Source organism: Eubalaena glacialis, chromosome 6, assembly GCF_028564815.1.
Source record: "Eubalaena glacialis isolate mEubGla1 chromosome 6, mEubGla1.1.hap2.+ XY, whole genome shotgun sequence".
NCBI classification, from domain to species: domain Eukaryota; kingdom Metazoa; phylum Chordata; class Mammalia; order Artiodactyla; family Balaenidae; genus Eubalaena; species Eubalaena glacialis.
The window spans coordinates 148,185,736-148,211,027 of NC_083721.1; the positions used below are offsets into that span (position 1 = coordinate 148,185,736).

Sequence of the window (25,292 nt, forward strand, 5' to 3'; positions counted from 1 at the left end):
TTGTTACAGATTCAATTTATTTCTGGTAAGTTGTAGTTCTGAACTACAACTTTGATATTTGTTTCAGTAGAGTTCTAGGAATGGAAAATTCAGATTTTACCTTGTGTTCATTTCAAATTTCCTATTAAAAGATATTAAGCTGGGTATAGAATTTTACAATATTTATTTCCCATTAGTACTCTGAAGATAATATTTCATTAACTTCTACTTGATATGAATTCAACTAATTAAATTAATTTTTTTGGTAGGTAAACTGTCTTTTTCTTCTGGCTTCTTTTAAAATGTTCTCTTCACTTTGATTTTACTTTTAAGATATTCTGCACTATCAATCACCCTATTTAGAACTATGCGTAATTGTCTGTTAAGGATATATGCCTTTCTTTAAACAATTCTGGAAAATCATTGGTTAGTTTCCCTTTTCTTTATTGTCTCTTTTTCATTCTCTCTATTTCACTCTGGATAGTCTATCACCACATAGATTGTGTCTTATCACTCTAAACTCCATTTCTGTTAACTTCCTTTTTATAATTGTCTTGTTTTTATAGTTTTTCTGGTAATTTTGTCATGAGTAACTCCCAACACACAAAGAATTCCTCCTTCAAAATGATCAAATCTGCCTATTAATGTACCTATTGAGATTTAAATAACTCTACTATATTTTTCATTTGTAATTATATCTGATTAGTTTCTAATTCTCTAAGTGATTGTCATTTCCTCTTCTGTGACACACGCTAGTTCTTCTCTATCACTCTGATAATTTTAGAAATTATTCTTTAGAGTTTCTTTGAGAGGATTCCCTTTTATCCAGTTTTCAAGTGTGAATCCTCCTCTTCCTGTGTTTGCTTTCTTTCCCTCCTTGTGGTCTCTTCACATGTCCATCATGTCTTATCCTTCATCTGGATTGCATTAGTATCCTGTGTGCATTGGGTTGTGGGCGTGTCCCTACGGAGATATTTGACCTTTGCTTTTACAGAATGATCAGCTTTTTCACAGAATTTGGTGGAGTTTAAATGTTCAGTTTTGAAATTACATTCATAATACACAGGATGTGTAAATCTGGACTCTACCTACAGAGCCCAGGTCTGGAAGTGTAATTTCCTCAGCCCCCTTCTCTACCCACATATACACTTACAGCCCGGATAGATGGAGAACCTCCTTGCCACTTCCAGTTTCATGGGCAGAGTTATTTAAATTCCTTTTTTTGGAGGAGCTATCCCTGTAGGGTCCTGGCTTCATGCAGGAGCCTCTATTCCAGTCTCTCATCTGCTACCCATGGGTGGGGAATAAACGGAGGCCCTAGGACATAGGACTGGTATCTGATCTGAAATTCTCCAGAGCAAGGCATTTGCACTTTGTTTCTGGAATAAGAATTTATTTAAGCTCAAATACACACACTTTTTAAATTACTGTTACATTTTCACATATTTTTATCTCTATGGGCAGAGATGGGAAAGTTCATTTTAATTCATTCAGATAGGTTCAGGACAGGGCATCAATTATGTCCAGGACAACTTTAATGTCAAAATAGATGTCTGACCCCCCTCACATAGTAATGGCTAAACTTCTAGCATTTATGAATTCAGTAAAGATACTAAATGAATGTGTGTTTTATTAATCACAACTACATACACGAGAAATGTGGGCACGGATATACAAAACATGATTATTCAGCCTAATTCTAAAGGAAATCCTTTTATTTATGTATTAATTTCTACACTCATTACAATAACCAAAAGATTTCTTAGGTGTGTGTGACCAGTATGTTCACATAGGAGTGTATGTACCCACCACGGTTCTGCTTAACTATTTTGGAGACTAAGTTTATGCTTCGGTATATGCCCTCCATTCAGGACTAGCTACATGAACCTATGCTCCTATACATAATCTGTAGCAACTGGTGAAAAGTGCAAATGGGAGGCCCTTTTTACAAATTATTAAGAATTTCAAGATAGAAAGCAGGGCATTAAGCTGCCTTCTGAGCAGGGAGTTCCACGTGACTGTACAAGTCACAAGCCCAGGAAAGCAGGCTTTGCTTCTCTCTACTACTACTTCGAGATTCAGTAAACCTAATTCACTCATTGATTCAATGTGTTTTTTTTCTTCTTCTTTTTGGGTGAAGTAGAAATGAATAGCTTTATTGTTTTGCCAGGCAAAGGGGGACACAGTGGGCTCCTGCCCTCGAAAATTGTGTGTCCCCCAATGTGTTTTTATGAATTTTCAATGTCTTCAGTGCTGTGATAGAAAATGAACAAAAGGAAATAACATTTGTAATTAAATGACTGCATAAGTACTTTATAACTGTTTCACTAATTAAGTTAAAATTAGCAACTCTGTTGATTTTCAAACAAAATGTATAAAACTTCAAAAATGCAATACAAATATTTAATTTGCACTCTTCTCTAGGAATCTTCATTCATGGGTGCTTAGGAAAGTCTGGATTCTATGTAACTATTCCATGATTTGTCACACAATATAGGATAAGGAATTCTTAAAGTGGTGTGGAGTTACAGAGCTATGACTGGGAATTAAGAACATCACAAATGAGGACAGCCAGCAAGGTCTCCCCTGAAAGGAGACCCCGGCAGGAGGGGCAATGCTGGATGCATAGATTTCAAGGATGATGGTGGAAGTTCTTTTTCTTTTTTTAAGTTGAACCCCATGGGGAACTCAAGATGGAGACAGTTTCTGTGCTCCAGCAATTTCATCAGTAAGAACAGCTGGAACCTAAATATAGATAAGGCTCTAAACACAGCAGTCAGCACGATTAAGGCTCTTGACATGGGAGCGACCAGACTTAGGCTAAATGCAGATGCTCTAAACCTCAAAGCTTCAGGAGAAGGCAGGGTCAGCAAAGAGAAATGTCAGAAACCCACAGCACAGGCAGGCTCCCAGGTATTCGAGGATGGAAACAAAGAAAAGTGACTTTAAAATAGAAGCAATCAATATTATTCCCAGATTCCAGTGCCTTGGGTTCTGAGTCAAGTGTTTTGAATCCTGGCTCCACCACTAACTAGGTCTGTGCCTTTAAACATGTTGCTTTAATTCTCTCAACTTCCATTTTCTCATGTACTTTATGGGAGCACTGAGTGAGTTAACCCAAGTAGAGTCCTCACTTCAATGCCAGGTCCATAATTAAGTACTCAAGAAGAGTTGAAGTAGAAAGATTCTTTCGGAAATCCACAACAAATGATGGTGCCTAATATAATGAAAATGGCTTAGGAATGAGTACCGTTTGGCTCTTTTCAAGCATTTCCTGTAACTCAGTATTTCCCATACTTGTATGCAAATGGGAATCCCATCCCCAGAAATTACTAATACCTGTGTCCTTCTCCCTGAAATTGTGATTTACCTAGTCTAGGGTGTGGATTGGACTTGGACTACTTAAAAGCACGCTTAGCTGGTTCTAATGCACAGACAAGTCTGGGAATCTGGCTCTAATTTGTTCTGTGATGTGACAAAATGCATGAAATCTCATTTAGCCTCATTTTCCCTATCTACGACATGGAGAGGCAGACAGAGGTATAGAATAAGGACTCTATGTTTGGTTAACAGCACCAGATTGGCACACAGAACTAACTGAGCGTGAATAAGGTTTTAGACACTGACTAGCTCTGCAATTAAGGCAACTTAAATTCTCTGTACTTCAGGTTTCTCATCGATAAATAAGGTACCTAGAACTGTAACACTCAGAGGGTTATTATACTATCTAAATAAGATAACCCATATAAAGTACAGAGACTAGCACATGATTAAATCCTCTAAAGAATGTTAGCTATTATTATTATTATTAACATTATTTTTAACTCACAAGCATTGCACACATTAATTGTTGAATTGCTAATTTTGCACTCCCATTTCCATATTGATTTATTGACTTCAATACTGATTTTATTAAATAGCCCCTCCCCAAATTCTAATTTTCTCAACTTGGGGTTACTCTGTGACCTTACTACTCTCAGCTTCTCAGAACTTCAGAGACAACTAATATTATCAAGAAATAACACATCACTCTATGATATTAGCTCAGCTCTTTGTACCTAAAACAAACACAACCCCCCAAAAATCAATAAAAAAGAAATGACACATCAAAAATTCCTAAGGTCAGCAAGTAAACAGCCTGGACACTATGATAGCATACCCTGGATCTTATCAGAAATCTATGGTTCTAGAAAGAAAATAGTAAGTCCTAAGCAAACTCAACATTATGTAGTGGATTATTTTTTAAGAATGAAAAAGGAATAGAAAACAAATTGGAAAAGAAAAAATTCAAGGAAAACATTTAAAATTAAAAAAAAAAAAACTATTCAGAAATAGCATCTATTCTCTCAAATAACATATGCAAAATAGTTACCAGGAACAGAAAGTGAATATTTTTTAAGGGTCAAAAGTCCACCGTGGCTTGTTTGTTTGTTTCACATGGAAGGCAGCAATGGATCACACTGTACGTATCAGGCAAGAGGCAAAGAACTGAAGATAAAAATGGGGAGTCTGGAGAAGGGAAATAGAAAATAAAAGTACACAGTTCTCTGTACCTCAAAGGTAGCATGTATTTCAGCCTGCTCTTTTTTTTTTTTTTTAATTAACTAATTCATTTATTTATCTTTGGCTATGTTGGGTCCTCGCTTCTGTGCGAGGGCTTTCTCTGGTTGTGGCAAGTGGGGGCCACTCTTCATCGCGGTGCGCGGGCCTCTCACTATCGCGGCCTCTCTTGTCGCGGAGCACAGGCTCCAGACGCGCAGGCTCAGTAGTTGTGGCTCACGGGCCCAGCTGCTCCGCGGCATGTGGGATCCTCCCAGACCAGGGCCCGAACCCACGTCCCCTGCATTGGCAGGCAGACTCTCAACCACTGCGCCACCAGGGAAGCTCCCAGCCTGCTCTTTACAAACATTTCCCCCCTCACTGAGGCTTTTCTCATTTTTCTCTTCCCTACCCATGCTTTGTCTAGGGCATGGTATCGGTATCATGAAACTTTCAATTAACCTGGTTAAATGGTAGCGAAGTAGCAGAAAGAGATTGTGAGGGAAAAGACAAAAGTGAGAACAGGAGGAAGCAGTGTGGCAGCTAAGCCTGGTCAGGAACCACCTCAACTCATTTACGCTTAGCGCCACCCAGGAGCTCAGTCAACTTAGAGACCATATGCTTTAAACTCAAAGACCAGGAGTGGTGGGAACAACCTCATAACGTTATTATCATGCACATATCACTTTTCTATTAACATTTGAAAACCCAGCGGCATAGGACATTTCTTAAAAGGATCCCCCTGAGAGACGACATCTGATTTCTCCTTCCAAATTAAAGTTTTACATCAAAACCCATCTTCACTGAGAATCAAATGGAGTCATTTGGACAATGTTTCTTCCCTTTGCATGTTTAGATAAATTACAAAGCTGATTCAGGCCTAAGGCAAATGAAGAGAAGTTGATTGAAACAAACAGACATTCAAATACGGCTTGAAAGTTAAGAAATGCATTTTATATCAAAATGAGGATTCAGTGAATTTCAGTCGAAAGTGCTTTATTCTCTCATGGATTCCAATATACTGCAGGTCGAGTCATAGGCATCTCATATTGCTGAAAGGAATGATTTATTATAGACGAAGGCTGTAAGTAAGAACTTCGAAGGGTACCCTGCCGTTAGGAGAGGGTGAACGGGCTGGCTGGGGCCAGTGCTGCTGGGTTCATTAAAGGACTCAGTACAGGTAAGGTCCAGCACTGTTCAGAATTAATTAAAGAGGTGATTTTCTTAGTTCTAGATGCTTAGGTTTTAACAAAGATCTACCAAATCACCTTACAAATGAACCGATGCAGTAAAATCAGGGGGTGAGGGTAAGGGCACTCAGGCAGGTGGTAACTTACTACAACTGTCAGATAAAAAAAAATCAAGATTAATAATATCAATGTTTACCAAATACTTATTACACGTTGTGGATTGATTTAAGTGCTTTAGATGCATTAATTTGAATCATCACAGTATCCCCAAAGAAGTAGAGATCCTATTACTGCCCTAATTAAGCAGCTGAGAGTACAGATATAATAGTGAAGAAGAAATCTGACTCCACCTTAGATCTGTTTCTTTTATTTTAACCTTTGTGCTCTGCTGCCTGTGCTTAGTCATGCTGGCTCTGCACCTTTTGTAAAAGAATGTTGCCTATAGCCTGATATAGACAGGATAGCCCATTCTCAAAGCTCTGACCTTTTAAGGTATGTTTCCTTTCATATAGAGAAAAAAAGTTTCAGAACAGATAATATTTACCTTATTGGAGGTTTACAGGAACATTGCAACCTGACCTATGTGGACAGCTGCAAAAACAAAGGATTCCCACACCAAGAAGTTTGCAACAGCTAACTATGCCCCTCCCTCACCTTGCCTTTAAAAATGCTTTGCTGAAACCCTTTGAGGAGTTCAGGGTTTGGGGGCATGGGCCACCCACCTCCTTGCATGGCCCTGAAATAAACCCTTCTCTGCTCTAAACTCCGATGTTTAGGTTTAGGATTTCAGAATCCTTGCTCTCAGCCACCACACCAAGCAACGAAGACTGAGCTGAAATTCAGAGATTGAGTTCTTATCCAAACATCGCAATTGCATGGGGTGAGGTCCCAGAGTAGAAGAGGAATAATGTGACGTGCTGAAGACACAGGGAAGTGCAAAATCCTGGGAGGAAAGGGGTTGGACTATTTTTTAAAGACCTCAAGTTTCCCAGAAGTTCTAAGGACATAGCGGAAGGAGATGTTATCTGTCAAAGTTCAGAGCATCACTCCACTGGAAGGAAGACATCCTGAGAGTCAAAGGCAAACTGAAATAACTCCATGGCTATCATCATGGAAAGCAAAGTGATTATACCAGGAATAACTTCCTTGAACAATTTGTGATCAAGAAGAAATTAAAAACATAAAAAAACAATTTCCAGTAAAAACTTATTTGAGCAGTTTGTATTAGGTCACACCAGATTACCTTTAATATTTACTTCGGTACCAAGAACCACGACTAAAAATGCTCTAGCTAAAACTAGAGTAATAATCAGGATGTAGGGTGGCCTGTCATCCTGGTTCACCTAGAACGTTTTTGTCATTTTAACACAAAATGCTGCATCCTGGGAAATCCCTGAGTCCAAGCAAACAAAAATGATTTTCCTGGGGCACGTAGTCCCAGTTTTAAACCTGAAAGTCCTGTTCCCAGAGAACCTAACAGTCCTGGGCAAACCAGATGGTTGGTCATCTTACCAGGATAATACATTAAATGAAAGTCCTATCCTAATTATCATGAATTGAATCTCAAAAGAGGGAATTTACATGGTTAAAATTTATTGACAGAAAGACATTTAAAATGAGAGAGAAAGAAGTCAACTTGAATACAGTAAAAATATGTATCACAGATTGAACACATTGTGCAATAAAAATATATAAATAGATGTTGGAGCTATCAAATGATCTCATAAGTAGTATCATGCAATGCTAATTCACACCAGCTTTCTTACTGGCATGTTATTTTCAAGAATACTGTAATCATCACAAATACTTTAATTCAAAAACACATCAATAAATATTTTTAAAAGTAGCATTAAGTATGGTAAAAGCAATAATCAGGGCAATGAAATATTGCACATTTTAGTTTCCTTGATAGTCTCGCAAAAGTAATGTATATGATAATTGAATAAAAATATCTGAAATCAGTGCAGAGACGTGTCGAATTTATCCTTTGTGAGAGTGTTTCAAGATTTAGATGTCAAATACTTTTAAACATATGTTTAATGGGAAAATTTTAAAAATAGTACCACTTAACCATTTTACATTGTTTTTAGGTTACCCAAAAGATTTGCACATAAAGTCAACACTGCAGATTTATATATCGCCGTCTGTGCAAGAAAATCACTGAACACTGAGTAATTTAGTGTTAGCTTGCATCTGGGTATCAGTGAACCGTATAGTGAATACAAAATGTTCCGGGTGAAGAGTGTTAAATCCCTTATATCACTTAGTCTGATCTCCATTAAAAAGCAATCAGGTTCAGAACAACTAGGAGAGTGCGAAAAAACACCAGAAGATCGACAAAACTTTCCCACCCTGTCTTCATAGGGCCAGGTAATGCCATTTAAGTTCTCGTGAGACACAGAGCTGTTCAGCCTTGTTCCCTTTGCTCATATAGCAAAATCTCCCCTACTTCTTTCTTTCAAAGATCTTTTGAATGTTAAGCAAAATGCTGCACTAAATCCAAGCATAATACCCTTCAACTAAAAAGAAAACGCGATTACTTATCACGGAAACCCAGAGCGTGACCGCGCATGCCCCAAAAAAGTGGTTTCTTGAAAACGACATTTTAAAACGAGTTTTAAAAGTGTTGTCTTTGTTTTGAAATACTGTGAGCTAAGCCGTGAGTAGTTGCTAAAGTAATCGTCATTGATAAGTTGTGCTCAGAGGGAAAATATGGCAGAAAGACAGGAGAAAGAAGATAAGTGGCCAGATCAGCCTAAAGGAAACGTTCCTCCAAACTCCCACCTTATCGAGGAGACTTCTATAAAAGAAGCAATGCGCCAGGGCTATTTTCAAGGGGAGTTTCTGGAAGAAACAAGTGGTTGTGGTTCATTCTAAGAGGCAGAATGTAGGCTACAAAATTATGACCACTCTGCAGAAAAATGAAGAGAATCTTGGCATCCAGGAGCACTAAGGATCCTGTCAGGTGTCCCAGGCAGTAAAGACATGCAGTGTCCTGGTGGCTCAGTGATGAATGATTAGGAACAGTGAACATGAACAGTCCGAGTGAAAAGGCATAGCTAAAAGGGAAAAAGCAGAAATGGAAAGTAAAGAGCCAAAGTAAAATGTATTCGTTTTCCTAGGCTTTGACAACTAGGATTAAAAAGATATGGTGCCAGCAAGTGGTAGGGCACTTACCAGGAGGACAAGGACATTCTGGCAGGAGCCTTGCCTCCACCAAGAGCATTTAAACAACATATACGAAACTCAATGATGTTCGGGGGTTAGAGAAAAGGATTCAGATAAACAGTAGGAACTAAATCAATTGAGGACCACAGGTAAAAGGGAGCAGATTCATGGAGGAGAGACTGCTCAATTGTTCTCAGGAGTAAACGACAGGGAAGAATACAGATAATACTCACTTTTCCCCACAGCAGAGCATGGTTAATCAACCAAATGACTATATTTTAGGGACTTCCCTGGTGGTGCAGTGGTTAAGAATCTGCCTGCCAATGCAGGGGACACGGGTTTGAGCCCCGGTCTGGGAAGATCCCACATGCCACGGAGCAACTAAGCCCGTGCACCACAACTACTGAGCCTGCGCTCTAGAGCCCGTGAGCCACAACTATGGAGCCCACGAGCCACAACTACTGATCCCACATGCCACAACTACTGAAGCCCGCGCACCTAGAGCCCGTGCTCTGCAACAAGAGAAGCCACCGCAATGAGAAGCCCACGCACCACAACGAAGAGTAGCCCGTCTTGCCGCACCTAGAGAAAGCCCACGCGCAGCAATGAAGACCCAACACAGCCAAAAAAACCACACAAAAGACTATATTTTAAAGCATGCTGCCAACCGAGATGCACAGAGGCCACCAAGTTTGGGTCCAATAAGAGTAATGATTGGAATAAGTCTTCTATATATGAAGTGATCTAAGAGGAAAAGCAAGAGAATCACATCAAGTGACAAAAGTATTGTGAGAAACTCACAAACTCAGGGAGAATGGAAGAGTGGGAAATACGTGAATGAGAGAGAGAGAAGAAAAAGCAGGAGCGCTATGAACATCAGTGGTGTACGGTATGGGAAATTGTATTTCATCTGGATTTATTAAGCACTAACCAAGAGCAAAGTGCTAGACTAGGATTTGCAAGGACAACAGGATGACTAATACACATGAAAGAAGATGTCTCTCAACTAAATACAAACATCCAAGAGAGACAAAATGTGTCAGTGGTAGGCTCCCTAAATTACTGAGGAGACTTTATAAATTATTGGCTAACTTCACGATCCCTGGAATCAAATGGCCTTCCTTAGAATCCTGGCTGTCCTACTTACTATCTGCCTGCCCTTTGACTTGTTTTTTTTTACCTCAGTTTCTTCATCATTAAAATGGGGATAATAGTAGCACCTGTTTCACAGAGTTGCTCAAGGCAGTTAAATGAGATAATACATGCGGAACAGCTGGAATGGAGCCTGGAGCAGAATTAACATTGACAAATGTTATTAGTGTTGCTGTTGGTGTCATTATCATCATAATCTACAGACTGAAGTAAATGTTATTCTACTAAAGCAGAGTTCCAAACACATTCTTTACTTGCATTCCTGACAGCTTAATCAATCAAAAGTTTGGTGAAACTAGCCTTATGTGGGGAGCTTAATTCTAATTCTTTTGGTTGTAGGCAGAAAAGAAATAGTTAATATTCTGACATCAAGAACTTCAGATCTTGATAATAAATGATAAGCATCACAGATTCCTACATGCTAAGCAAAGAAATATACACCCAAGACTCCATAGTTAAGCATGTTTCTTAAATGTACACTGCAGTGATGGATATTATCATTATTGGGTCTATCATATCAAAGAAAGTTAAAATATATATGATCAGGCATGATCCTAAGGATAGAGACTCCAAATTATAATCAAATTATCTTTCATTTCAACAATGCCTTGCAATTTATGTAGCGGTCTAGGGAAGTTTTGGGGTTTCACAATGACATACTAACAAAATGACTATAAAAGATCCCTACGCAAAACATGGAAATAAGCCAAAAGTGGGAAAGCTATTGCCAAAAGTAGCTAAAAACCTCTAAGGACATCAATATGACTGATGTAAATCATGAATGGAGCCTTCTAAAACGATTAATAACAATACAAACTTTCTCTTTGGCTATGATCCAAGCAACAGACAGAATATATAAGATACAGGTAATAAGCAGACTCATTGTCAGAGGCAGATGGAATGCTAGCCCTAGAAAATGTTACCCTTCTAACCCTGAAAGCATCACACCCTAGTTTTAACAACCCCACTAGCTTCTTAACTAGTACATGCTAAGTTTAGAACTTCTGATCATGACATCCAATGTCCTTGTCTACCTGTCTCCAGTCTACCATTCCAGCCAAATTTTCCATCATTCTCCTTTAATGCAAAGTGTACCATAAATCTAGTCCCATCAGACTAGAGAATATTCAATTTTAGTATATTACTTTGAATCACATGAAAGTATAGGCGGTAAGCTATTTTTGACCCACAAAATGACAATTTCATGTGGTTCAACCTAATACATAACATAAAAAGGGGACATTTTATGTTAAATTTTCTGCAAATCTAGGATAATTATATTCCAGGATTGTTAGGGAAACTGAATAGTTTACTAAATGATTTTGGTTACAAAAAAACCAACATATTTTTTATTACAGTGTACTGTTTTAGGAATTGAGCTTTTGATGGATGTATTCCATTGGCTACTCCAGGACTCTCCATTCTTTTCCACCCTGTTCTGTGACTGGGAGACTAATCTACATTGACCGCATCAACCGGCTTCTTTGTCCTCTGGCTCTTAATTGGATTTAGCCACTGGGGATCCCTGGCGGGGTATCAGAGGGAAGGAGGAGCAGGGGGTTGGAATTTGGTTTCCTGCTCCGTCCATGCGGGGTTGCTTGAGGCTGGCTATGTATCCGTCCCCTGTGTCCGCTGGTGGTCACTGCTCTTCTCTAGGTTTCTGTGTTTACCTGACTCCGCTTCTGAGCTCCTGCAGCTGTTCCTTTCCCTTGCTGTTAAACCTGTGGTGTGATCAACTCCACCATTATCCTCATGATTCTTCCACATGCTTGCCCACACCTTAGTAAATGGTCTCCGTATTAAACCATCGTGAACCAACCACCCTAGTTTGAATGTGTCATCTGTTGTGTGCTGGAATACTAACTGACACAGGGCTAAATTCTTTATATATGTTATTCGCATTTATTTCTTACAACCGTTTGAGGAAGATTTAATTCTTATCCTCATTTTATGGATAAAGTTACTGAAGCTCAGAGAGGCTAGATAACTTGCCCAAGATCAAACAATTGGTTGCAGATTTAGTGTTGGGATTTCAACAGTCTGACTCCAGACGCTATGGTTTTGATGGGTGATGGGGATTTGCTATCCTGATTTTGTAAAATGATGAAAAATAAATTTCAGAAATCGTACGCTGTTACAAAGAAATTGTGCTGATGACAAGTTTGTAGGGTGGATTATTCCTTAGACAAGGTAGATTGTCTCATATGGTATGTTTTGGGGGCATGGTAAACAATTATGGGAATAAAGTCTTAATTAGACACTGGAGACTTGCCATTTGATGTTCCAGATTTGTGTCAACAACCTAAGTTGAAATACAGAGGAGACCGACATTAAATTTTCTGACGATGCAAAGCTGGGATAGAATCAGGATTTCAAAAATGTTGATGGGCTGGAAAAACTAGAGAAGGCAAATGACATTGAATGGCAATCACTATTGCTTTGAGCTATGTTTGTATTAGTCAACTCTCTGGCTTGCTAAAGACAGAGATCCAACTCAAACAGGCTTAAGCAGAGAAGAAGAGCATTTACTGGCTCAGGTAACTGAAGATTCTACAGGAGAACATTAAATAAAAATTAAAGAAGGGCCTCAAAAGATGTCACTAGATGAGATCTCCTCTTCTGTAGATTTCTCCTCCGCTTTCCTCTATATTTACTCTTGAGAAGGTTCCTGTCACTGCGGGGGTTGATATTTTGCTTCTCAGGTTCAGAAGAGAAAAACGCTCTTTGAAACATCTCTACAAATGACCCAGAATTGTATATCACTGGCTCTGAAATACTGGACTGTGGCCAGAGGACTGTGGTATCTGACTGGCTTGACATGAATCCCATGCCCAGCTCAGAGAGGGGGATGAATCCTCACAAACGCATGAATACAAGTTAGAGAAGGGTGATGATACACCAAAGAAAAATCAGGAAGATGTGATTAACAGAACAGTGAGTGAGGGTTAGATTAGGCAAATACACCATGATAACGGATAATAACAACAAAATTCAAAACAATTTCAAAAATACAGAATGTGGAAGACATAGCTTAACTACAGTATTACTAATATTAAAAAGGTCTTGGGCTTTTCAGATGACATGAAGCTCGATATGAACCAACAGGGTGAGTTGGATACTTAATATGGGCTCAGACTGGCTCAGTAACTGAAGTCACTGTAAAGATCCAATTTAAGAAAGAACATCTAGACATTTGTATAGCTTCAGAATCAAAATGAACTCTTGTGTCTGAGACTTGACTTGTTTGATTCTTTGGAAGATCACAGACTTGCGTCAAATACTAACTATTCAACCTTTTTTTTTTTTTTTTTAACTCTACATTATGCAAGAGGTCTGAGCTTTGCAATCACCAAATCAAGAGACTAATTTAAAATTCCAGTTCTCACAACTAGGATAGGTTGCAGTTCTCCAATTTCATGGACCCTATTAACAGGCTATCGTTTGCAATGTTCCAGAGCTGAACAAAACTTCAAAGTGAGCAGTTCATTGTGGCTGACTGACACACAATTATCTCCTTGACATCTTTGTCACTCAGAGAGCAGAAGCCACTGTCATTTAGTTTAAAAGGGGCAAAGCAGAAAGCGTTCTGGGTTATATATCCCAAATGCATACGTAGGAGCAGCAAGTCTATGTGAAATCTGTAATTCCTTCTCAATTTTGCTATGAACCTAAAGCTGCTCTAAAAAAAATAGTCTTTAAAAATACAAAAGACGAGGACTTCAGCTGAATGTGAGGAAGGAGAGTCAGAGAGGAAATGAACTAGTCCTTCTGATGATGGAAAGAGATGCTGTACGCAGAAACTTCCTTGTCATGATTTACTGTAAAGGGTATTAGATATATGATGCCAAATGGTGGGGGTGGGTGGGGTGAGGTACCAGGAAAGACTCTGCTTTGTGTGATTTAATACAGCACACACACACACACACACACACACACGGAAAACTTCTAGTAGAAAAAAAAGAGGTAATTAAAGGGGAGGGGTTTTTAAGAAATGGGGAAGGAGATTCAGTCCAGAACACAAAATCAAATTTCGTCTTCCACAGCATTTGGGACTCTTCCATTGTCAAGCTGGGAAGAGAAAGCTACAAGCTTCTACCTCCCTTTCAATTTTCACTTCATTTCCAGTTGCTGGAAAGTTATTTAGAGATTCAGAGAGATGAGCTCTTCATGAACAACTTTTCTTTCTAATACCACCTCATTTCAAATGCTGAGGTTAGGTGATATTTAAAAATAATTTTATGTATAAAGTATGTAATCACTTTTAAAAATCATTCAGAACATCCTGCTTCTACTTTTTTTTTTTTTACCCTCTGTATTTTGGTGTCCAGAACTTTCCCTCAAGCCAGTGAACTTGGAGACATTGAAGTCATATCTAGGTTGTCTATATGTGGCTACTTGGGACCCCAGCTGCTCCTGAGAAATGAGACTCAAATCTCTTTGCCATTCATCAGAGATAGAATTATAACTGAGATCTAAACAAATTTCTCTCTCTCTAAGCCCCAGGTGAAGGAGCTGGGGACTGTTCATATCCACTGTCTCCAGGGAAGAAAAATAATGAGGAAGGTAATCTTAATGACTGAACATTACTGAACAAGCACTTTTTAGTATAGTAATTGTCAGCCTTGGCAGATTCAACTAGGAGGAAAACCGATGATAGGAGCTCAGCACAACTGTTCCAACCAAAATGACAGTAGAGCAGGCAGCAGGGGATCTGCTAAGTGGGATAAACAAATGGCCACTAAGAATAAAGAGTCAAAGGAAAATATTCACCTAGGGTTTCAATTCAAAGCACCAACACTCATTTTTGCAGACCAGATAAACTTTTCGAAAACCGCTCACTTTTGCTGCAATTTCATTAACCATATGTTTTCAGGACTATTATTCCTCACTATCTTTCTCTCTGTTCTAGAATACTCAGTAGAGATATTCTCTTAAAAACACAATGCCTTGACAGCCCTTTGCTACATATGTTCATATACAAAGGACATTGTGGCTTGACTAAAATCTCGTTTAAGGTAGTTCATTGGCATTTAATTAAAATGGACAACCCACCAGCCATTTTTTCCCCCAAGTCTGCTATCTGGAATGCTCAGAGAACTACCATGGTAGGAAAGCAATTCCTTGCTCTTCTTCCAGCGATACTTTCTTCTTTCATTTTCTCTCATTTTCATTCACATAAGTGATGGCAAATACCCTGAGATTTACTGAATGAGTTACTTTTAATGCCTAAGAAATCCATCATCTGTTGATTAATGCATCCAAGACAAGTTACATTCCAGTTGTGATGGATAGAGTCGAGTGGTCCTCAGGTCAGTTTTCTGTTGGGAGCACATTGTAAAATAGTCAAAAACAGGTAATTTTCTAAATTAAATTGTATTGGGAGAAGTAATTTATTTTATGGAAAAGTTTTTAGGCTTATCCCACAAAAACAAAGGAAAAGTTGAACCAAGGAAAACTTTACTGTAGATTATATTGCATGTATCCAACAGGTAATTGGAAAATATATGTACATATTCAATTATACCTACTTTGAATAAACAAAGAACAATCACTAAGATTTATATTAATTTTTATGTGACCAAAATTGAAGAATTTGAAGGATAAAATTATACTCGTAACTGTACTATATAAATTAACAGTTCACTTGATTTCTCTAGGTCAATAGTAAAGACTTCCACTTTTCATTAAATCATTAAACAGATATAAGCCACATAATTTTTCCCAGTAAACTAAGCAGTTTTTAATGCCTTATATTCTCAGGTCTAATCTAATTTATAATTCTATTATTCCATTGAATATTACATATATTTAATATGTTATATATCTAAATAAAATTCCAAAATTCTATTAATCCATTACAATGCAATATAATAAAGTATAATGTAATATAATATATATGTTTATATAAAATAAACAAAAACAACCCAAAAGAGTGACTATTTCCTCCTGACTTTCACAATCTATCCAGGTTTCTGACTTACTCCAAAAATTCAATATGTGATACAGATCTCTAGAGAGTAAATTTAAATCAAGGAGGAAATAAAATATACACCAGGTGAAAGCTTAGGGCCTCTCCATTACAGACTATGGCAAAGATCACAAGCTGAAATTCTGTCAAGGGCCAGGTAGGTGGGAATGTAACTGGGTGTAAGAAATCCCAGGTAGAACTGGTTTGAGTTTTGGGAACCATAGCACATTGGAGGGTACCTGTCCTCCTGAGGACATTCAGATTAGAAAGAAGTTTAAAATGATTCTGACCAAAAAAACAAAACAACAAAATAAACAAAAAATCCAAGTCTACAGACCAAATTCAGCCAGTGCATTTTGAACGTCTTAATTCATTTTCTGCAACATGTCACTTATTGTCATAATAATGCTGTGTAACAAACCACAGCAAATCTCAGTGGACTGAATGGATAAAGAAGATGTGGTACGTGTATACAATTGCATATTACACAGCCATAAAAGGAATGAAATAATGCCATTTGCAGCAACATGGATGGACATGGAGATTACCACACTAAGTGAAGTAAGCTAGACAAAGATAAATACCATAAATCACTTATATGTGGAATCTAAAAAAATGATACAAATGAATTTATATACAAAACAGAAATAGACCCACAGACATAGAAAACCAACTTATGGTTATCAAAGGGGAAGGTGGGGAGGATAAATTAGAGTTTGGGATTAACAGACACACACTACTATATATAAAATAGATCACCAACAAGGACCTACTGTATAGCACAGGGAACTATACTCAATATTTCGGAGTAACCCCTAAGGGAAAAGAATCTGAAAAAAAAAAAAAAAAAAAAAATATATATATATAGATGTATAACTGAATCACTTTGCTGTACACCTGAAACTAACACAACGTTGTAAATCGACTATATTTCAATTAAAAAAAAAAACCTCATTGGGTTAAAACAACTGTCATTTCTCCTCATGCTCACATTTGAATAGATTGGAATCAGCTGATCTCAGTGGGTTTGGCTGGGCTCATCTACAGCCTGCAGGTTCCATTCAAATAAGTTCCATGTGTCTCATGGTGGCAACCAGGCAGGATGGGCAATGGCCACTCAGAAAGAGAAGGCAAATCAGTAAGGTTCCTCTATCCATCATGAAGCTGTGGCAGAGATGTGAAGTGAAACACAGAGAAATGACATATTGAAACTAATAATTTAACCAACCATATCTGAGCATTTGCTGTGTGACCCTGTGTAAGATATTTGTGGTAAAATCTCAGGCTCTAGAGATACATCGACCTGATTTGAATTCTAGCCAAGCCATTCGCTAGCTGTGTGGCCCTGGGCAGGTTCATTAAATTCTCTCAACCACAGCTTATTCTTTCTTTCTTTTTTTTTTTAACTTTAGTTACAAATTTTATTTTACCCAACATATCGAAAACAGTATCATTTCAACATGGAATCCCTATAAAATGTTAATAAAATATTTTACTTTTTGGGGGTGCCAACAGTGTGCATTTCATACTTATAGGTGTTTAGTATTTAAGGACATTTTCTTCCCACCCAAGGCTTATTCTTCTTAAAATAGAAATAACAATAGGAATAATACCTATCTCATAGTTTCTATGCAGTAAATCAGATAATCATTTTAAAGTGACTAGCACTGTTCCTGGAACACAGCAAAACATTCAACATGATATGTTAGATCACATCATTATAAATTGCTTTGGAAAAGGACTTGGAATAGGAAAATCAGTATTTTGTCTTTATTATATCAACTGATATTGCAATCTCATTACTTAAAAGCAGATGTAAATTACTCCAAAGCATTTTTTAAGCCCAATTTACTTTTTCTGACCTCCACACCCTGGAAACACCAAATTGGCAGATAATTAGATCAGTTGAAATAAAGACTGGTGGAAAAATCATTACAATTCATGGTTTGCATCTGCTAAGCCTGGCATTTAGGCCACATTCTTGTTTATTCCAATCAAGCAGTATCATGGAAAATAAATGAAGAAGCGAAGGAAGGAAGGAAAGAAGGAAGGAAGGGAGGGAGGGAGGGAGGGAGAGAGACCAACTCTAAATAATTCAAATTGATCATGCAGGACCCTTAGGCAATGCTACGGGAGCTGGCAGAGGGCAGGAAGGAATTGTAGTTTGGTTGAAAGAGAGATGGTTTCTTAAAATTCCCGTAATTCATGTTTTGATAATTCAACATTATGGCACTGTATCATCCACTTTCTTGTTGGACAAAACAAACTATTAGTCAGCACACTTTTCATTTCAAAAGAGATGGGACTCAATGAAGCTTAACTGCAGAATAAGAAATGGGGAAGGGAATTTGATGTGAGCTCCTTCCAAAAAGCTGCCTTGGATTATCAACAGCTGCCTGGGACCCAAGCCTCCAGGATTCAAGCTAAGGCAGCAACACTCCTGAACTGCTGACTCAGCAAAACGGGCTTGGCTCTCCCCACTCCTCACACAACGATGGCCTCTTCACAGAATTGGATAACGGATGTGCCATAAAGTGAGGCTGCAATTCCAACCCTGATTGGTCACAGGGCATGGGAGGCAGGCAGTTTATGGTGGGGGCAGGCAAATGAGTGCGGCCAAACAATATTGCAGGACCGTGAACTCTTTTGAGAGTTCTTAGAATTAAATAATTTAGTGATGCCACATTAAAAAAAATAGGGACCTTACCATATGTTCTCTTTACATTTTAAAATACTTTTTGTTTTGATTGGAGTAATATTGCTTTACAATGTTGTGTTAGTTTCTGCTGTACAATGAAGTGAATCAGCTATATGTATACCTATATCCCCTCCTTCTTGGACCTCCCTCCCACCCCCCCATCCCACCCATCTAGGTCATCACAGAGCACCGAGCTGAGCTCCCTGTGTTATACAGCAGGTTCCCACTAGCTACCTGTTTTACACATGGTAGTGTATTTATGTCAAACCTAATCTCCCAATCCGTCCCAACTTCCCCTTCCCCCACTGTGTCCACATGTCTGTTCTCTACATCTGCATCTCTATTCCTGCCCTGCAGATAGGTTCATCTGTACCATTTTTCTAGATTCCACATATATGCGTTAATATATGATATTTGTTTTTCTCTTTCTGGCTTACTTAACTCTGTATGACAGACTCTAGGTCCATCCGCATCTCTACAAATGACCCAATTTCATTCCTTTTTATGGCTGAGTAATATTCCATTGTATATATGTACCACATATTCTTTATCCATTCATCTCTCATTGGACATGAGAAAAGGGAACCCTTTTGCACTGTTGGCGGGAATGATAATTGATACAGCCACTATGGAGAACAGTATGGCAGATACTAAAAATAGTACTACCATATGACCCAGCAATCCCACTACTGGGCATATACCCTGAGAAAACCATAATTCAACAAGAGTCATGTTCATTGAACATGAACCACAATGTTCATTGCAGCTCTATTTACAATAACCAGGACATTGAAACAACTTAAATAGTTTAAATTATTTTTAAATACTTTTATTGCAAATCTACACTATTTCTAATTTATGATGTGTTACATGAGCTTCTGAAAGCCAACTTGAAATTTTAACCTTCATTTATAATTTCCTTCGTATAGTTGGTTAAGGTCCTGTGGTTTGCCCTATGACTGTTGCCAGGTGACGGATGGACCACTGCCTACCTCCAGAGCAAGAAGTTTGGTATCTTCCCTTAAAGCCAGCTTTTTCCTCTGAACATCTCTTTCAGGGATACTTATTAGCCAGGAGTGTAGTTGAGCTCACAGGAGTTTTAGTTTAATCGCTCCTAAACCTCCAACTAGCTCTGATTTGAGAAGAAGGAAAAGAACATCCACATGACACATCACATTGGGAAGAGCCAAGCAGCCAGAAAATCACTTGCTGACCTGGCTCAGGAACTAACCTATCAGGAGTCATGTCTCCCAATGGCACTCTGGAAATCCTGGAGGTGACCGCCCTTCAGCACTGAGAGTTAATAAAACAACAACAAACTTCTCACTTAAGTAACAGGATTGTGTGTGTGTGTAAGAGAGGGAGGAAAAGGGAGAGGAAGGGAGGGAGAGGGATACACAACAACAGACACAATGTGTGTGTGTGTAAGAGAGGGAGGAAAAGGGGGTGGAAGGGAGGGAGAGGGAGACACAACAACAGACACAACAGACAAAGTGTGTGTGTGTATGTGTGAGTGTGCGGGTGGGGCTGTGAGCAAGGACGAGTGGCTTAGGGTTATTAGCTTTCTTAACATCAACACCAACCTGGGGCTGGTGCTGGGAAGATTTTCCTCCATGAAACAATGCACTGAAGTAAGATAAGTGAGATAAGAGGTGGGTAATGGTATCCTTTTCTTGTGCAAAGTTAGAGAAATGTCTTTTGTGATAGGGTTGTGGGGAGAAGAGGGTGGGCAGGAACCGTTTGCCAGAGCTTTCTCAGGTACATTCGTTTTAGGAAAGATTATTCACAGAGTTGAAAATCTGGAACTGTATTCCCTAAAAACCATTCATCAGTTTCTGGGAATGTCTTTTTCTCTTCCAGCAGATATGGGGACTCAGTTTGAAGACCATATATAAATTCTCAAGATCAGAGATTATGTCAATCTTTTTCACTGCTGTATCCCTGGCCCTAAACACCCATACTAGGTGCTCAACAAATATTTATTGAAAAAAATGAATAATACTGATTAAATTCAAAGTGAATTTCAATCCACTATCAATATATACTCTATTTTCCATAAGTAAGTGAATAGAGAAATATTAATGAAGGGAAAAGGATAGGCAAGCCTTTTACTAAAGGGGAAATTAAACCATTACTTGGTCAATAAGTTTTAGTTATGTAAATTGTACTTCCTCTTTGGACAGAGAAAATGCACATTGATACACTGAATGCTCTAGAAAATTCTGGGAAATTTTTTCAACTTTGTTTATATTTCTAAAACTTATTTGAACAGTGACTCCATTTTAATTCTCATTTAAAACATTTTAACATCCATGGAAACTAATGACCCTAGCGCATGAAGAAATAAAGTTTGGAATATTTAATACATGACATAACATAGTAGATTATTATTTGGTTAGCACTGCTCAATCAGAAAATAAGAGAAAATCTAATAAGAGAGGCCATCCACTTGAGAAATTTTACAAAAATAGTGACTATTAATTAAAGAAGAGAGTTTTGAGGTTCATTTCCAATTGCTTCATTATTCAATTACCAGACATAGAATATTTTGACTCCTAAAGTATAAAAAAGTTATCAAAAGAAATTTAAAATTGATAACAAACTTCACTTCATACCAAATTAAAATTAAATATTGATATTTTTATTAAATAATTTTTATGTATATGAACTAATAATCATGGGTATTTAAAGGCTTTATTGATTTCTCGCTCTCTGAGTGCAGTATTAATGTGACTAAAGCTTGGGTAACAGGGGAAAAGTTAATTTAATAACTTGGTAGTTGTAAAGAATGTTTTCTCAAACTAAGTTGTTTTCTGAATTTCTTCAAGGGGAAAAACAATGTCTGAAAACATTTCAGCAGCGAGCATAAATTATAGAGAAAAGTAGTCATTTATATATTAACTGAGTAGTGCCATGAGGTCAGAGCCTTTGGGTTACCCTTTACCCCTTTATTTCTCTCCTGTACAAATGTACCTGAGTCTGACCATTTCCCTCCCCTGTCCTGTTCCCTATGCTAAGACACTGTCATCTCTGGATTCTGGGTCATCTCCCAGCTGGGAGTCCTGGTTGAACTTCTATCCCAAAAGAGTTTATTCTCCAAAAAGCATCTGGCTTTTCGAATGTATGTTAGACCATATCATTCTCTTGTTCTCAAGCCTCCCTTGGCTTATATAACACTTAAAGTAAAACTCAAAGTCTTTAATTCCTATAGCCTCCAAGACCCTTGGGATCTGGTCCCTGGACACATTTCCAACCTCATGTCTTGTCACTCCCTTCCAACATTTCAGCCACACTAGCCTCCATAGTGTTCTTTGAGCATATCAAGTGTTAGCCTGTCAGGGTGGTCTTTGGTAACCAAAAATATGCCCTCTCTTACTCTCCCCCCCACCGCCTTCCAATGTCCCTGCCTACAGACACTCCACCAGCTATTACCTTACCCTGACTCATAGCTCACAATCTAGATTATGGTTTTTACTCATCTGGTTACTTGCTATTGTTCATCTCTGCCATTAAAATGCAAGATGTATGAAGGTATATCATGATTCTTGTGTTGTTTGTTGCTTTAACCCCAGCACCTAGGACAGTATTGGTGAATAGCATGCCCTCAATAAATAATCACTGGATAAATTCATGAATAAAATAATTTTAAACATGAAAATATTTATTGCTACATTAAGACAATCTTTTAATACTTAAAATATTCAAAATTTTCATAAAGAATGAACATTCTTCCCACTTCATAACACTGTACATGAGAAAATCTATATTCATAACTAAGAAAATATTGCCATATAAAAGGCCTGCTTCTTGTAGCAATCAAGAAATTTGGTTCAACCTCCTACACTGTTGGTGGCAATGTAAATTGCTGCAGCCACTATGGAAAACAGTATGGAGATTCCTTAAAAAACTAAAAATAGAGTTGCCATATGATCCACTCCTGGGCATATATCTGGAGAAAACTGTAATTTGAAAAGGTACATGCACCCCAATGTTCACAGAAGTACTATTTACAATAGCCAAGACATGGAAGGAATCTAAATGTTTATGAATGGATAAAGAAGATGTGGTATATATATACAATGAAATATTACTCAGCCATATAAAACAATGAAATAATGCCATTTGGAACAACATGGATGGACCTAGAGATTAGCATACTAAGTGAAGTAACTCAGACAGAGAAAGGCAAATGCTATATGATATCACTTATATGTGGAATCTAAAATATGACACTAATGAACTTATTTACAAAATGCAAACAGACTCACACACATAGAAAACAGTCTACGGTTACCAAAGGGGAAAGGGGGTGAAGGAGGAATAAATTAGGAGTTAGGGATTAACATATACACACTACTGTATATAAAATAGATAAACAACAAAGTCCTACTGTATAGCACAAGGAAAGATATTCAGTATCTTGTAATAAACCATGATGGAAAAGGATATGAAAAAGACTATATATATATATATATATATAACTGGATCACTTTGCTGTACACCAGAAACTAATGCAAAATTGTAAGCCAACTATACTCCAATTAAAAATAAAGAAGAAAGTTGGTTCAATTATAATGTGCCCAATTTGTGATGAAAATTTTGAAAATAAAGCATACACGCTACTTTAACATACTTAACATTGTGATGGTTTTAAAATATGTCTACAAATTTTTAAATTACTCAACTGCCTCCCATCCCCAAAGTGTGGCCCATCCCCACTGCCCCTAATGGACTGTGTGTGACTTGTGAGACTAGGTCCTTGAAGACATTGCAGCTTCCTCCTGCTCTATCACCAACTACCATGTGGTGAGAACATACAAGCAGCCCTTCGGGGACGTCCGTGCAGCAAGTAACTGAGGCCTCCAACCAACAGCCGAAGTGGATCTTCCAGCCCTGGTCAAGGCTTTCAGTGACTGTAGCCCCATTGCTTATCACTCTCTTCCAACATTTTAACCACCCTAGCCTCCATATTGTTCCTTGGACATCTCAGCAACCAACCGAATGAGGAACCCTGAGCCAGAATCACCCAACTAAGCCACTTCCACAACCCACAGAAATTACATGAGATGATAACAGTTTACTACTTATCCATTAATTTGGGGGGTGACTTGTTATACAACAATGTATAACTAATACAGACATATACCTTTTTCACTAAAACAGGGAATTCCTGAAGCAGCCAGTGATATGAAATTTTGCCTAATTTCTTTAACTTTTCTGAACCTCAGTTTCTTCCTCTGAATAATGGAAACGATGTTATCTCTCACATCAATTTACTGTGAAGATTAAACAATTTATCATATGTACACAATGACTAGAACACTGCCTAATTAATTTTGATTTACTTACTTTTTCCTCAATAAGGAGCCTGCAAACATATTATGTCACTTTGTTTACACTTGTCTCAAAAGATTGGTAAAAATGTAGTGAGGCCTCACAGTTAGAGAGAGCTTGATTCTTAAATGCATCATGATACAAAACATAGTGCATAAACTGTATTTGAAATAGATTTTCTCATAAAAATTTCTAGGAAAAAAGAGCATAATACTTGGAAATCCCACTGAAGCCTATGAAAACTTATAAAGTCCCTCAAAGTAGTTAAATTGAAAATAACAATAGAATGAACGCATATTTGTAGAGGATTCTGTCCTCAGACGCCCTTCCGAGGCTGAAGGAATTGTGTCCATCTGCTGGGCATGCACCTGCTGACAGCCCTGATCTCAGCCTTCTCCAGGAATTATGCTCAGTTGAAGACAGCTGCCCTCTCCGACATCACAGTCCCTTTCTTGGGGCAGCCAGCATCCAATGACGGGTTCACATGGGACTTAAATGCCCAGCTCCCTGGCCCCAGCTGTGCAATTATGAACAGGCCTCCCAGCTCCAATTCTCACTTGGGGTGGCTGAGGCCTTTGCTGTGACTGCAGCACAGCCCAATTTTTCCCCCTAACAGTTATTACTCCTGAGAGCATGCCGCAAGAAACTTTCTGTAAGCAAATCTCCACCCCAGAATTTGCTTCCTGGAGAACCCAAGTTGCACCTCCTCATGGGTCTCACTTTGCACTTCACCTTCAGGGGTCTGCTGGCGTTAGACTCTAGTTGTGGGTCTAGAGGAACAGAGGGAGGTGGTGAGGACACCTGGCACTGAGTCTTAAGGGAGGTCATTTCAGGTTCCTCAGGCAATGCAGGCTAGTGCCCCCAGAGGAGAGTGGAAAGAGATTGTTCTCTAACCTAAGTGCTATTGTTTTAGGAATAGGAAATGGAATTAGATGAGCACAGAGGGGCAGAGATTTTGTGATAATCTGCATGGTAACTCAAGGACAATTTTAAGAGCTATTAAAAGGTACAGAATTTGTTGATTATTATATGAATTTCTTTAATAGTGTTATGTATCCTTAATGCTAGTGTATCAATAGGGTAATTCACCTAGGCAAGCACCCATCACGTTTTGACAGTATAATGTGGGAATTAAGATCATGGCCTCTAGAATCTTAGAAATGTGAGTTCAAATCCAAATTAAGCTTCTCACTGTCTGTAAATTCTTAAATAAATTAGTTAACCTTTCCCAGCTTTGATTTTCATATCCATATAACAGGGAATA

The 25,292-nt window shown here is 38.2% G+C and overlaps 1 protein-coding gene and 1 pseudogene across 1 annotated transcript in view; one reads left to right on the plus strand and one right to left on the minus strand.

The window, feature by feature from the left end:
* ZNF385D (zinc finger protein 385D) overlaps window positions 1-25,292 on the minus strand; it is a 933,934-nt gene that overhangs the window by 596,346 nt on the left and 312,296 nt on the right. The window lies entirely within an intron of this gene.
* LOC133093786 (serine/arginine-rich splicing factor 11-like) overlaps window positions 1-25,292 on the plus strand; it is a 127,011-nt pseudogene that overhangs the window by 99,990 nt on the left and 1,729 nt on the right.